General features: G+C 37.7%; 1 pseudogene; it reads right to left on the bottom strand.

Moving 5' to 3' along the window:
- Window positions 1–1572: 1572 nt before the first annotated feature.
- On the bottom strand, window positions 1573–11820 carry LOC126083576 (olfactory receptor 4K15-like; annotated as a pseudogene).
- Between the last annotated feature and the right edge of the window lie 2198 nt (window positions 11821–14018).

Genomic DNA, 14018 nt, shown 5'->3' with positions numbered 1-14018 from the left:
TCTGTCCTGATGGAGTACTTTTTGAATAGAAGGGCCCAATCTATAATGCCTGTCAGTTTCCTGATACCCTACTTGAAGCATCCAGTGGTATCATCCTAATTTTGCCTATTCTGAAGGAAACCCTCTATTCTTGTGAAAATGAAGGGAATAATTGGATTGAAGTCTTGAGGAAAAAAAAAGAGAGTTATATGGGCTTTGAAGGAAGAATACACGACAGCTGTAATAACTAATCCTCACCATGAAGATACAGCCTCAAACTATTTTCCGTATTGTGGGGAGAAATTGTATGCAGGGTATCTGCAGACAGTCGTTGCCACCCAGGTAGTCTTTGATCCTAATGCTGGTTCAAGAAAGAAGCAAGTAGAATGCAAGATTGATGAATCACCCAAACAAAAAGACCAGGATGATGGTGACAAGCTCTTGGGATGAGTTATGCTCCAAATCACAGTGAATGCATAGTATGAGTAGGATACTTCCACAGAGTCAATGTCCATTTTTTGCACAGCTGTACCTGCCATTCCAGAGTGAGACCACCTTGGAGAAAGTTGGGCTGGCACATGACACTGGAGTAACATCATAATGTGTTTTCAGATCGATGTTTTCCAGAGTAACTGCCAGTTGCCTCTTCTGCCCTTGAACCAGTGTACAAACACCATATCAAGGACTGATGAATACCTGATTCACAACATACGTAATGTGGGTCTTGTCCTATTTTTATGTAGCTGAATTGCTAAGTGTCTAAAGCTTAATGTGCTGTGCTATGTAAATATTTTTTGGATTTAGAACTGGTTAACTATCATATTTTGATGTCAACAAGGTTTTAGGGAAAAAGTGACAAAAGAATCAATGATACCTGAACAACATCAAGTTATTTTACAAAGCTGCAAAAAAAAAAAAAAATTGTGTTGCGCACTCATGAAGTTCTGTATGTGTAGAGGAAAAAATGAAATAACAGCAGACTTGAAAAATGCTACGTTGAATTTTTATAATTTTTTTTACATGTTGAGTTAGTCTTTGGATCTTTTTATTGAGAGCACAAATGTTTTGATGTAAAATATGTGAAAAATGAGAATAGATGGGATTATTTTTGTGCTAGAACGAGATTTTACAATTGCTAGGAGTTTTTTAGACCATAGTGCAACATAGCATTTTAGTTTAGTTGCTAGGATTATGAACCTAAACTTTCAGGTATTTAAATTCATAAAATTTACATTGTACAATAATTTGTGAACATTCTATCACTATTTTTATATGGAAGAGTGTGGATGTTAACTAAAAAATATAAATTTTGAAATATTTTAAAGATACTATAAAGCAAAAACCTAACTAGCCACTGAGTCAATTCTGACTCATAGCAACGCTATACAGATACTATAGCAAATATTACATATATATATATATATAGTTAGAGATTGCATAATCCTGTATAGGCTTATTTAATACAAATATTTAACTAAAAAACATACATTGCATTTATCATTGTAAGCAAATGAGCTAAAAATAATAATGGTCACAAGAATAAGGTAAAATGTACATTTACCCACCTCCTTCTGTCCACTCAATTCAACAAATCTACTCTCTGAGAGACTGCTGGAAAGGGAGCCTGAACCTTATGTACCTGCCCTTCAGTTTATGCATTGCTGATTTCACATCTTTGTTCCTCAATGTGTAAATAATGGGATTTAATATAGGTGTGAAAACTGTAGAGAACACAGAAAGGACCTTATCCACTGGGAAACTGCTGAAAGGCCAGGCATAGATGAAGATGCAGGGCCCAAAGAAGAGGGTCACCACAGTGATGTGGGCTGTCAGGGTGCTGCAGGCCTTGGCCATGCCTGTTGAAGACTGACGTTGCACAGTGACCAGGATGACTGTGTAGGAGATGAGCAAGAGTAAGAATGAAGTCACCCCCATTAGACCACTGTCCAAAAGCATCAAAACTTCAGGAACATAAGTATCTGTACAGGCAAGTTTGATCACCACAGTAAGGTCACAATAATAACTATCCACTACATTTGGGCCACAGAAAGGTAAGTTTACAGTAAAAGCCAACTGGCTCAGAGAGTGCATAACCCCAATGACCCAAGATCCTACAACTAGGCCTGTACATTTGCACAAGTTCATGATGGTTGCATAGTGGAGGGGTTTGCATATAGCTACATACCTGTCATATGCCATGGCTACAAGGAGCATCATTTCCCCACCGGCAAAGACATGGAACAAGAATATCTGGGCCATGCAGCCCTCAAAGGAAATCGTCTTGTGTTCATAGAGGAAATCTTGGATCATTTTGGGGGTTGCATAAGTGGCCAGAAACACATCAAGAATGGAAAGGTTACTGAGCATGATATACATGGGTGTGTGCAGGGTAGGTTCAGACATTATTGTGAGGACAATGAGATTTCCCAGCACGATGGCAATGTACAAGCAGTTAAAAAAACACCAAGAAGAAATATTGGAGCTCTCGGGAACTGGAGAGACCCAGCGACACGAACTCAGCCACCGTAGAGTAATTTCCCTGGTCTCAATGTACAAGAGAAGTACCTAAAAGAGATACATTGGTTATTATCAAGAGTGAGAAAAGTAAGCCACAACATTAAGGGATTTTTCTTAACATTAATTTAAAATGCTCTAGATTCATTCTTATTCATAAATGTTTTCTCTGTAACTTTGACAAATATATTTATCTCTCAATGATCTGTACTAGTGAAGGATGTCTGCAAAGTGCAAATATCATAAATAAACCAACAACTACATTTTATAAAGTTGTGAGTTCAATCTAAGCTCCTCGAACACTAAAGAAATAATAGCTCTACTACACTGCAAAGGCCCCAATCAAAAGGGGATGCTAAGGGATCCAGATTTTATACTACCTTCCTTGCTCTGCTTCATTATCAACTCACAATTATCTGCACGCAGTTTTAATTCTTAGAGAATTCCCAAGAGGCCACATCTAGAAGGAAAAGGCCTACCTTTTTACCTGATTTTTGTTGTTGTTGTTAACTATGGTTTACTATCCTCTTGTCTTTTTCTACTACTTAACTCCCACAACTACATCATTAAAACTCTTTAATCTCTGAAGTTATGAGAGTTGACTTGGTTTAAAGAAAAGTCCCTTTCTGTTAACGTTGAGCTATGTGAGAATAGGTAACCAGAAGTGGCTAATATGTTGGTAAAGAATATCAACAGATGAAGTGATAACAGTCACAAAAAGCAAAAATCTGCTTTAATTAAAATTGTTGAAAAGTAGAACATTTGAAGGTCAATGGTAATATTCTAATGATTACTGAAGAAACATTCCTGGATGTAGAATGTATAGGTTTTAACTAGGATTTTTCTGACATAATAAGATAAGCTATATTCTTTGAAAAATATCCAGCAACACAATTCTTTCTCCTTAATCAAAAATGAAATAATAAACAATTTGTCAATACATTGTAAAATAACCCATTCTGCCTATGTTTTCTCTGCAGCTTTGTTGGAATGGTGCAAAAAGGCTTTCCAAGGAGATAGGCTGTGATTCGAACATTCATACAAAATGAGTTTAGAAGTTCAAGAATCTCTTAGCTGAAGGAAGGCAGGGTGTTTTTGTTGTTGTTGTTTGATATAATTAGAAGTGATATGTCAGTCTCTATAAAAAATTGTGGAAAAAAGATGGTGTCAGTGGACAAAACTGTTTCATCCGAAAATGGTTTTACATAAAGTTAGTGAACATCAAACTTTACGACAATCTTATTGTAGAAAAACAAGGAAATTAAGACTCAGAGAGGTTATCTAATATATTCAAGATTATACAACCAGCAAGTAAAAAAATCAAGAACTTCATCCCAAGCCTTCAGGACTCTTTTCGTTACTCTCAACAGGAGCGTCTCTAATGGAATGTAAACGTAAGAACATACGGTGAAAGTAACTATACAGATTCAAAAATGAGAGAATTATTTTAGCGAGTTGATGTAAAACCCCTTTAAATATGATTAAACGACTCATAATTGACTTTCATAGTAAGAGTCATCTCTATTTAAAAAGGTAAGAGGTATTATAAAAAAAAATATATTATATATATATAATTTTTTTTTTTCCAAAATGGCTAATATATTTTACTTAAAAGACACATTTTAGTTTGTAATTTATTGGGTAGAAAAACTTTACTCCCTGTCATGGATTGAATTGTGTCCCCCAAATATACATGTATCAATTTGTCTAGACCACGATTCCCAGTGTTGTGTGATTGTCCATCATTTTGTCATCTGATGTGATTTTCTATGTGTTGTAAATTCTACCTCTATGATGTTAATGAGGTGGGGTAAGTGGCAGTTATGTTAATAACACAGGATTCAGTCTACAAGATTGGATTGTGTCTTGAGGCAATGTCTTCTGAAATATAAAAGAGAAAAGCCAGCAGAGAGATAGAGGGACTTCATACCATCAAGAAAGCAGCACCAGGAGCAGAGCATATCCTTTGGACCCAGGGATCCTGCATGGAGAAACTCCTTGTCCAGGGGAAGATTGATGAGAAGGACCTTCCTCCAGAGCCAACAGAGAAAGCTTTCCCTGGAGCTGACACCCTGAATTTGGACTTCTAGCCTACTAGACTGTGAGAAAATAAACTTCTGCTTGTTAAAGGCATCTGCTTGTGGTATTTCTGTTATAACCATACTAGATGACTAAGACACTCCCTCATAATATCTGCTATGTATGATTTGTTGCTATATTACACGTTACAAAGATACTTTCAAAATCTCAAGTATAAAAAGAATCAAAGGAATGAATAATGTATGCTGTGACAAAATAACTAAAACTTAGCCACTCCAAAAGAAAAAAAAAAAACTCAAAGGATATTTAAATCCATACTTACCACTTAGAGTGAGAGGGAATGCCCTTCCAGGGCATTCTTTCTTGGGGCCAAAAATTGTCATCCAAAAGGAGCAAGTCTCCTGTTCTTGGCCACGTCTTATTATTTGGTCAAAGCTAGGACTGTCTTTTAGTGAAAGTAAATGAGAAATGAATAGGGTATGGGAAGGAGAGAAAGAAAAATGTCAGAAATTCACACGGAGAGTGACTCTGTATTCATTGGCCAAATGACATTTTTGTCTAGGTGCTAGGCTCCACTTGGATTAACTGAGATAAATATAAAGTGACCTTATTATGCTTTGGCAGAGTCTACTTTCCTTGGTACATCAGAAGGAAAGCCTTTACACCAATTAGTCAATCCAAATATTACTGAAATTGACTCATAAGCCGTTTTCTATCACACCCAAAGTCAAATTTTATGTATCAGAGAAACATAGATGTAAATTTTTTTGTTAACACAAAAGCATTTGAACAAAAGAAAGAAAGACAACACTTTACCTACAGAGAAAAAACAATTCAAATGACAGTGGCTTTAACATCAGAAGCCATATTGGTCAGAAGGAAGTGCCATAAGATATTTCAAGTGCTGAAATAAAAGGACTGTCAACTCAGAATCCTATACCCAACTAAAATATCATTCATGAATGAAGAAGAAATAATAACATTATAAGAAGAAGAAAAATTAAGATAATTTGTCACCAGCCTACCGACCCTAAAAGAATGGATAAAGGGATAAACAGAAAGGAAACAATAAAAGAAGGGATCTTGGAACATCTGGAAGGAAGGAAGAACATTGAAAGCAATAATACTGGCATATGAAGTAGATTTTCTCTCATCTCTTTAGCTGTCCAGATCATTTTTAATGGTTGAAGAAAAATTATAACACTACTGTGATATGAAATGTATGAAGAGGAAATATTTAAGACGATTATATTACTGATGGTGGAGGATAAAGGGACATAAAGGGGGTCAGGTTTGTATGTTTCATTTGAACGGAAAAAATGACAACTCAAGTGGGCTGTAGTAAATTATATAGATATAATGTAACATCTAGAACAACCGCTACAAATGCTGTCCAAAGAAATACATTCAAGACCTTATATTTAAAGCAAAAGTACATTTTAATAAATATCCAAGTAACCTATAGGAAGGAAAGAAAAAGGAGATGGATATACATCAGAGGATACAACAGAAAACAAACAAAAAAGGCAGGCATAAGCCCCAATATATCAATAATTTCATTAAATGTAAATGGTCAAAATACACTGCATAAAAGAATTAGTGAATTAAAAAAAAGAAATTGACCTGATTATGCTGTTGCTGCTAGGTGCCACCAAATGAGCTCCAGCTCACAGCAACCCCACACACCACAGAATGAAACCCTCCCCCATCCCGTGCCATCGTGATGACCCTCATCATGTTTGAGCCCATTGTTGCAGCCACAGTGTCAACACATCTCGTTGAGGGTCTTCCACTCTTTCTTTGACCTCCGACTTTATCAAGCATGATGTCCTACTCCAGGTACTGATGCCTCCTGACAAGGTGCCTAAGGTGTGTGAGACATAGTCTCACCATCTTTGCACCTAAGGAGCCCTGTGAGTGCCCTCCCTCCAGGACAGAATTGCCCTGTCCCTGGGCTGACCCCGGGGCACTCAGCGTCCTCTGCCAGCACCACGGTTCACAGGCCTCCGTCCTTCTCTGGTTTCCCTGAGTCATCGCCCAGCTTTTGCATGCACATGAGATTGAAGACACCACAGCTTGTGCCAGGTGCAACTTAGATTTATGCTTGAGCTCATCGTTGCAGCCACTGTGTCAGTCCACCTCATTGAGGGTCTTCCTCTTTTCCGCTGACCCTGTACTCTGCCAAGCATGATGTCCTTCTCCAGGGACTCATCCTCCTGACAACATATCCAAAGTATGTAAGATGCAGTCTCGCCATTCTTTCTTCTAAGGAGCATTCTGGTTGTTCTCCTTCCAAGACAGATTTGCTCATTCTTTCTGCAGTCCATGGTGTATTCAATATTCTTCACCGACACCACAGTTCAAAGGCGTCAACTCTTCTTCGGTCTTCCTTATTCATTGTCCAGCTTTCACATGCATATGATGCGATTGAAAATACCATGGCTTGGGTCAAGCGCACCTTAGTCTTCAAGGTGACATCTTTGCTCTTCAACACTTTAAAGAGGTCCTTTGCAGCACATTTACCCAATGCAATGCATCTTTTGATTTCTTGACTGTTGCTTCCATGTCTGTTGATTGTTGATCCAAGTAAAATGAAATCCTTGACAACTTCAAACTTTTCTACATTTACCATGATGTTGATTGTTGGTCCAGTTGTGAGGACTTTTGTCCAGTTTATGTTGAGGTGCAATCCATACTGAAGGCTGTGGTCTTTGATCTTCATTAGTAAGTGCTTCAAGTCCTCTTCACTTTCAGCAAGCAAGGTTGTGTCATCTGCACAACGCAGGTTGTTAATGAGTCTCCCTCCAATCCTGATGCCACATTCTTCTTCATATAGTCCAACTTCTCATATTATTTACTCAGCATACAGATTGAATAGGTATGGTGAAAGAATACAACCCAGACGCACACCTTTCCTGACTTTAAACCAACAGTATCCCCCTTGAGCTGTCCGAGCAACTGCCTCTGGATCTGTGTAAAGTTTCCTCATGAGCACAATTAAGTGTTCAGGAATTCCCATTCTTCGCAATGTTATCCATAATTTGTTATGATCCACACAGTCAAATGCCTTTGCATAGTCAATAAAACACAGGTAAATATCCTTCTGGTATTCTCTGCTTTCAGCCAGGATCCATCTGACATCAGCAATGATAACCCTGGTTCCAGATCCTCTTCTGAAACCGGCCTGAATTTCTGGCAGTTCCCTGTCGATATACTGCTACAGCCGTTTTTGAATGATCTTTAGCGAAATTTTGCTTGTATGTGACATTAATGATATTGTTCTATAATTTCCACATTTGGTTGGATCACCTTTCTTGGGAATAGGCATAAATATGGATCTCTTCCAATCAGTTGGCCAGGTAGCTGTCTTCCATATTTCTTGGCATAGACGAGTGAGCACTTCCAGCACTGCATCTGTTTGTTGAAACATCTCAATTGATATTCCATCAATTCCTGGACCCTTGTTTTTTGCCAAAGCCTTCAGATAAGCTTGGACTTCTTCCTTCAGTACCATCGGTTCCTGATCATATGCTACCTCTTGAAATGGTTGAACATGGACTAATTCTTTTTGGTATAATGACTCTGTATTCCTTTCCTCTTCTTTTGATGCTTCCTGTGTCGTTTAATATTTTCCCCATGGAATTCTTCAGTATTGCAACTCGAGGCTTGAATTTTTTCTTCAGTTCTTTCAGGTTTAGAAACACCGAGTGTGTTCTTCCCTTTTGGTTTTCCATTTCCAGCTCTTTGCACATGTCATTATAATACTTTACTTTGTTTTCTCAAGCCTTCATTTGAAATCTTTTGTTCAGTTCTTTTACTTCATCAATTGTTCCTTTTGCTTTAGCTGGTCAATGTTCTAGAGCAAGTTTCAGAGTCTCCTCTGACATCCATCTTGGTCTTTTCTTTCTTTCCTGTCTTTTCAATGACCTCTTACTTTCTTCATGGATGATTACCTTGATGTCATTCCACAACTCATCTGGTCTTCGGTCACTAGTGTTCAATGTGTCAAATCTATTCTTCAGATGGTCTCAAAATTTAGGTGGGATGTACTCAAGTTCATATTTTGGTTCTCATGGACTTGCTCTGATTTTCTTCAGCTTCAACTTGAACTTGCATGGGAGCAATTGATGGTTTGTTCCACAGTCGGCCCCTGGCCTTGTTCCGATTGGTGTTATCGAGCTTTTCCATTGTCTCTTTCCACAGATGTAGTCAATTTAATTTCTGTGTTTTCCATCTGATGAGGTCCATGTGTATAGTCACCACTTATGTTGGTGAAAGGAGGTATTTGCAATGAAGAAGTCGCTGGTCTTGCAAAATTCTGTTATTCAATCTCTGGCATTGTTTCTATCACCAAAGCCATATTTTCCAGCTACTGATCCTTCTCCTTTGTGTCTGGGTCCTTCTTCCTAGTCTGTCTTAGTCTGGAAGCTCAGCTGAAACCTGTCCTGCATGGGTTACCCTGATGGTATCTGAATACCAGTGGCACAGCTTTCAGCATCACAGCAACACGCAAGCCCCCACAGTACGACAAACTGGCAGACACTTGGGGGTGAGTCCTATCCATAGACCAGGTCATTTAGAACACATTTTTGGTCTTTTTCTTGTGCTGACCTGAATATAATTCTAAACCACACCTTCACTGAAGGAATAGGCTCTGAGGGTCTCAGGTTCAAGGAATCTAATTCTACTTTATACTCTTGCAGGAACAAAGTTTGTCCCTAATGGCCTTTAGCCTTTTGGTTACCTGAAATCACTTCACATCACTCTCTTTCTCCCAAAGCTTCTAATCTTTCAGATGTCATGACATCATATGTTTGTTGTAAAGAATGCTTCCAGAATCGATAGGTATTTTTCCTTAAAGTATATCTGAATACCTACATGTGAACATTGTCAGTAACAGAAATATAATCTTTTCTAACCCTGAGGTACCTTGCGAGTATCAAATGAGATAATATGTAAATTTACAATTTTATCATCTTTTTCACATTCATCATGTGCTACAGACATATATTAGGTTTCTTTTTTTCTTTTTTTGAAATTCTATGTTTCAAAAAAGCATCAACAGAGCCTTGCAGAATGTTAAAGTGATAAGGAAAAAAATGAGTTAAACATTGTTTAAGCCTACTTTATATTAAATCTTATTCTAATCTAACATTTACCCCACAGTATTTCAGAAGCATAACTTCGCTTTGGGGTATGGTTTTCTCTTTCAAACACTAGACATCAGAAGATTATGATGAAGATATGAAATAATTGTCTCAAATTAAAATGTGATATCAGTTAAAATGATTACTGGTTTAAAAAAGTGTAAATTAAATACTATTATGAAATTAAAAAAATATTGTTTAAATATGTTATATTACTTTAATATTTCATACATTTTCATATATATCATGTTGAGTGGAAGAAGCATGAATTTGATAGAGGTATTAACTTCATAGGAAAAGAAAAATATTTTATTATTAGGAATAATTTTAGTCTAAATCAAATAATAAGTACTTTATAAGCAAAAAATGGGGTGTCCAATTTTCCTGTTATCTAAGGTGGTCACTATTCTGTTATAAAAACAAATGCTATAAAGGCAAAGAAAACATGGCCTATAATATTTCAGACAGTACAGTAATTCAGAAAGGACAGTGAAAAATGCAGACTTCTTTAAAAAGTCCCAAACAATGACCTGATAGTTTTTGAGAGCTTTGAAAAATATGTGTTCTCACTTGTGCTTTTTTGAGTGGTGTCATGAATTGAACTGTGTCCCCCAAAAATGTGTGTCAACTTGGCTAGGCCATGATTCCCATTTTTGTGCTGTTGTCCTCCATTTTGTGATCTAATGCAATTATCCTATGTGTTGTATTTCCTAACCTCTATATGGTGTTTATAATGTTGGGAATGTTGAGGCAGTATTAGAGGCAGCTATGTTAATGAGGCAGAACATATCTATGGGATTAGGTTGTGTCGAATTAATCTCTTCTGAGATATAAAAGAGACAAAGAAGCAGAGAGGAGAGCTAACTACTTCGTACAACCAAGAAAGAAGAGACGGAAACAGAGTGCATTCTTTGGACTTGGGATCCCTGCACTGAGAAACTCCTAGACCCAGGGGAAGATTGATGACAAGGACTTCCACCAGAGCTGACCAAATCAAAACCAAACTCATTGCTGTCGAGTCGATGCCGACTCATGGCGACCCTATAGGACAGAGTAGCTCTGCCCTACAGAGTTTCCAACGAGTACCTGGTGGATTTGAACTGCCAACCTTTTGGTTAGCAGCCGTAGTTCTTAGCCACTAGGCCACCAGGGTTTCCTCAGAAGTGACAGACAGAGAGAAAGCCATCCCCTAAAGCGGTACACTGAATTCAGAATTCTAGCCTCCCAAACTGTGAGAGAATAAATTTCTTTTTGTTGAAGCCATCTGCTGGTGGCATTACTGTTAGAGCAGCACTAGAAAACTGAGACAGGTGGTGAAGATTAGATGGCAGGACCTGGAGATCAGTAAATGAATACATAGAGCAAAGGCATATATTTAGCAGTGTTTTGAATAAAACCTCCATTTACACGGAGAGACATAACCACGTTTGCATGTACTTATTGAACCACTAACTTGGAGTGGTAATTCTGAACTTCAATTTAATATGCTGAGACAAAAGGACATTAATTGTGGGCCCAGGTTTTCATATTTATTTGTAAGTTGGTGAAATCTACAGCATACAAGGTTAAGTACATAAATCTATTTGGTTTCTGAGTTTGGTTTCTGAGTTAAGTTAATGAGTTCGCCAAACCTATTCACTATTTAGTCCTTAAGTCTGGATATTTTGTAGTGAGAGTTCACATTGCAATAAATAACATTCCTATGTAAAAGAAATTATCTCCATCTACTTAATTTCTTAGTTCAAACATAAATAGCTTTAATAGCAAACAATATTAGTGGGCGTCTTTATTATGGTAGTCATTATCACAAGAGAAAGCCAAGGAGCTGTTAGGAACTTACTTGTCGCCTCCTCAGTTTCTGCATTGCTGATATTACCTCCTTATTTCTGAATGTGTAGATCAAGGGGTTTAAGAGAGGGGTGAAAACAGTATAGAATATTGACAGAAACTTATCAATTGGGAAGTTGCTGAAAGGCCAGGCATAGATGAAGAGGCAGGGCCCAAAGAAGAGGGTCACCACAGTGACATGGGCAGTCAGGGTGGCCCGGGCCTTGGCCATGCCTACTGAGGGCCAACGTCGTACAGTCACCACGATAACTGTGTAGGAGATGATCAAGAGCAGAAAAAAGATCATACCCATTAGACCACTGTCTGAAAGCATCAGTACCTCAAGGGTATATGTATCAGTGCAGGCGGCAAGTTTGATAAATAAGGGAATGCCACAGAAAACCTGTCCACTTTATTCGGACCACAGAATGGAAGGTTTACTGTGAAGACCAACTGGCTTAATGAATGCAGGACCCCAAAGAGCCAGGACCCCACGACAAGGCCTGAACACTTGTGTACATTCATGATTGCTGCATAGTGCAGGGGTCGACATATGGCTACATATCTGTCATATGCCATGGCCACAAGGAGCATCATTTCACCACAGGCAAAGGCATGATGAAAGAATACCTGAGCCATGCAGCCCTCAAAGGAGATGGTCTTGTGCTCTTTGAGGAAGTCAACAATCATTTTGGGAGTGGCACAGGTGGATAGACACAGATCAATGAAGGAGAGGTTGCTGAGCAGAAAGTACATGGGTGTGTGCAGCGCAGGTTCAGAGAGGACTGTAAGCACAATGAGGAGGTTTCCCAGCACAACGGATGAATAGAAAAGTGTGAAAAATGCAAAATAGAAAAGCTGTAGCTCTCGAGGACCTGAAAGACCATGCAACACAAACTCAATCCTTCTAGAGTTATTTCCTTGGTCCATGATTTCAAGTTTCTGAGGGAGATCAGAAAATTTCCTGTAAAGTGAAATGGAAATGGAAAAAATATCATAGGATTGTGGGAGTAAGAGAGCAAAGCCAAACCTGGCATCAAATCTCACTCTATACCCCTATGTGCTATAAATCCTCATGTTGCTGTGTGATGATAAGTAGATTCAGACTCAGCGCACCCTGTTGGACAGAATAGAAGTGTCCCATAAGGTTTCCAAAGCTATAATCTTTACAAGATTATATCTCCAGGTCTTTTCTCCCATGGAGCTGCTGTTGGGTCTGAATCGCCAACTTTTCAGTTGGCAGTCGAGTGCTTAATCTTTGCACCACCAGCGCACCTTTAGATCCACATAAGCAGGCGAATACACAATGTCTGCAATCATTTGTTTTGTAGTGAGTCTGTATGCTTGGCTTTCATCTCTGCATCCCAGCATGGCAGCTATATTCTAAAAAATACAATTTTCAACTTACCTTCACTACTGTAAAATTCCTAATGAATAGGCCAAAGAAACTCTAGATTCTTACTGAGAGTTTTCAAATTCTCTCTTTTGTAATTCCTAGTAGTATGGCCATGGATAACTTCACGATGTTTTCTGTGCCTTTGTTCCTCCATCTGTAAGTCTGGGAAATAGTGATACATGCCTTACAGAATTGCAGTAAGAATTAAGAGGTATAAAAGTGAAACATTTAAAATAGTGCCTGACCCATAGATATTAGGTACTATGCCTTTTTTCATCTATGATGAAAATATTTCTAGGTGCAAATTAACATAGTGGGCAAAATATCAAAGTGTTTACTTGTCCTACCTAACCGAACAATCTATTTCATGCACTTTAGTGGCACCTAAATAAATTCAAGACTGTTAATATTTGAGTTCATATCATAATATCATATTTTTATATTTTACTAGACTTAATTTATTGTAAAGTCATAATGGCCCTTCTTCACTCAATTGCTCTAATTTTAGTGAATTTAATATGTGATCTTCAGAATGAAGACCCAAAAATGTCTTATTTGCTGATATGATCAACCTGTCCTGGTTATAATTTACATAAACATATTTTATGATTCTGAAGGAAAGGGAAATCATACTCTGTCCTTTGTTTTTTGTTTGTTTTTGAGAGCACACTACACATAGATTATATTCAATAATATTTGTAGATCTAAATGTATTTTTAGTTTCATATCACTTAAGAAATGCTTATTATTTACAGATTAATTATCTCTGTGTACTTTGAAGAAAACTCAAGAAAAAAGTGTTTAAGAGTCTCAGAATTTTTTTTTAATCTGAGAAATAAAGACAGTTCTATTTAAGTAAGTTTTCAAGTTTTAACAGTATGAAAATTAATTTATTAAGATAATTATGGAGAAACTAAAGAGTATGCAAGAATAAAGAATATCTGGATGCAACAACATAGGAATCTTGCGTTTAGCGATTGGTCTCCAAAATTTTTTCATTGCACTTTTCTAACAGCAAATCCCTAAGAATCTGTCAATTTGTTGTACTGTGGGGGCTTGAGTGTTGCTGTGATGCTGGAAGCTATGCCACTGGTTACCCAGAGGGTCACCCATGG

This window comes from Elephas maximus, chromosome 10 (genome assembly GCF_024166365.1).
Source record: "Elephas maximus indicus isolate mEleMax1 chromosome 10, mEleMax1 primary haplotype, whole genome shotgun sequence".
NCBI lineage: Eukaryota > Metazoa > Chordata > Mammalia > Proboscidea > Elephantidae > Elephas > Elephas maximus.
Note: the sequence above shows the minus strand (reverse complement) of the source record. Positions and strands in the feature narration are given on the sequence as shown.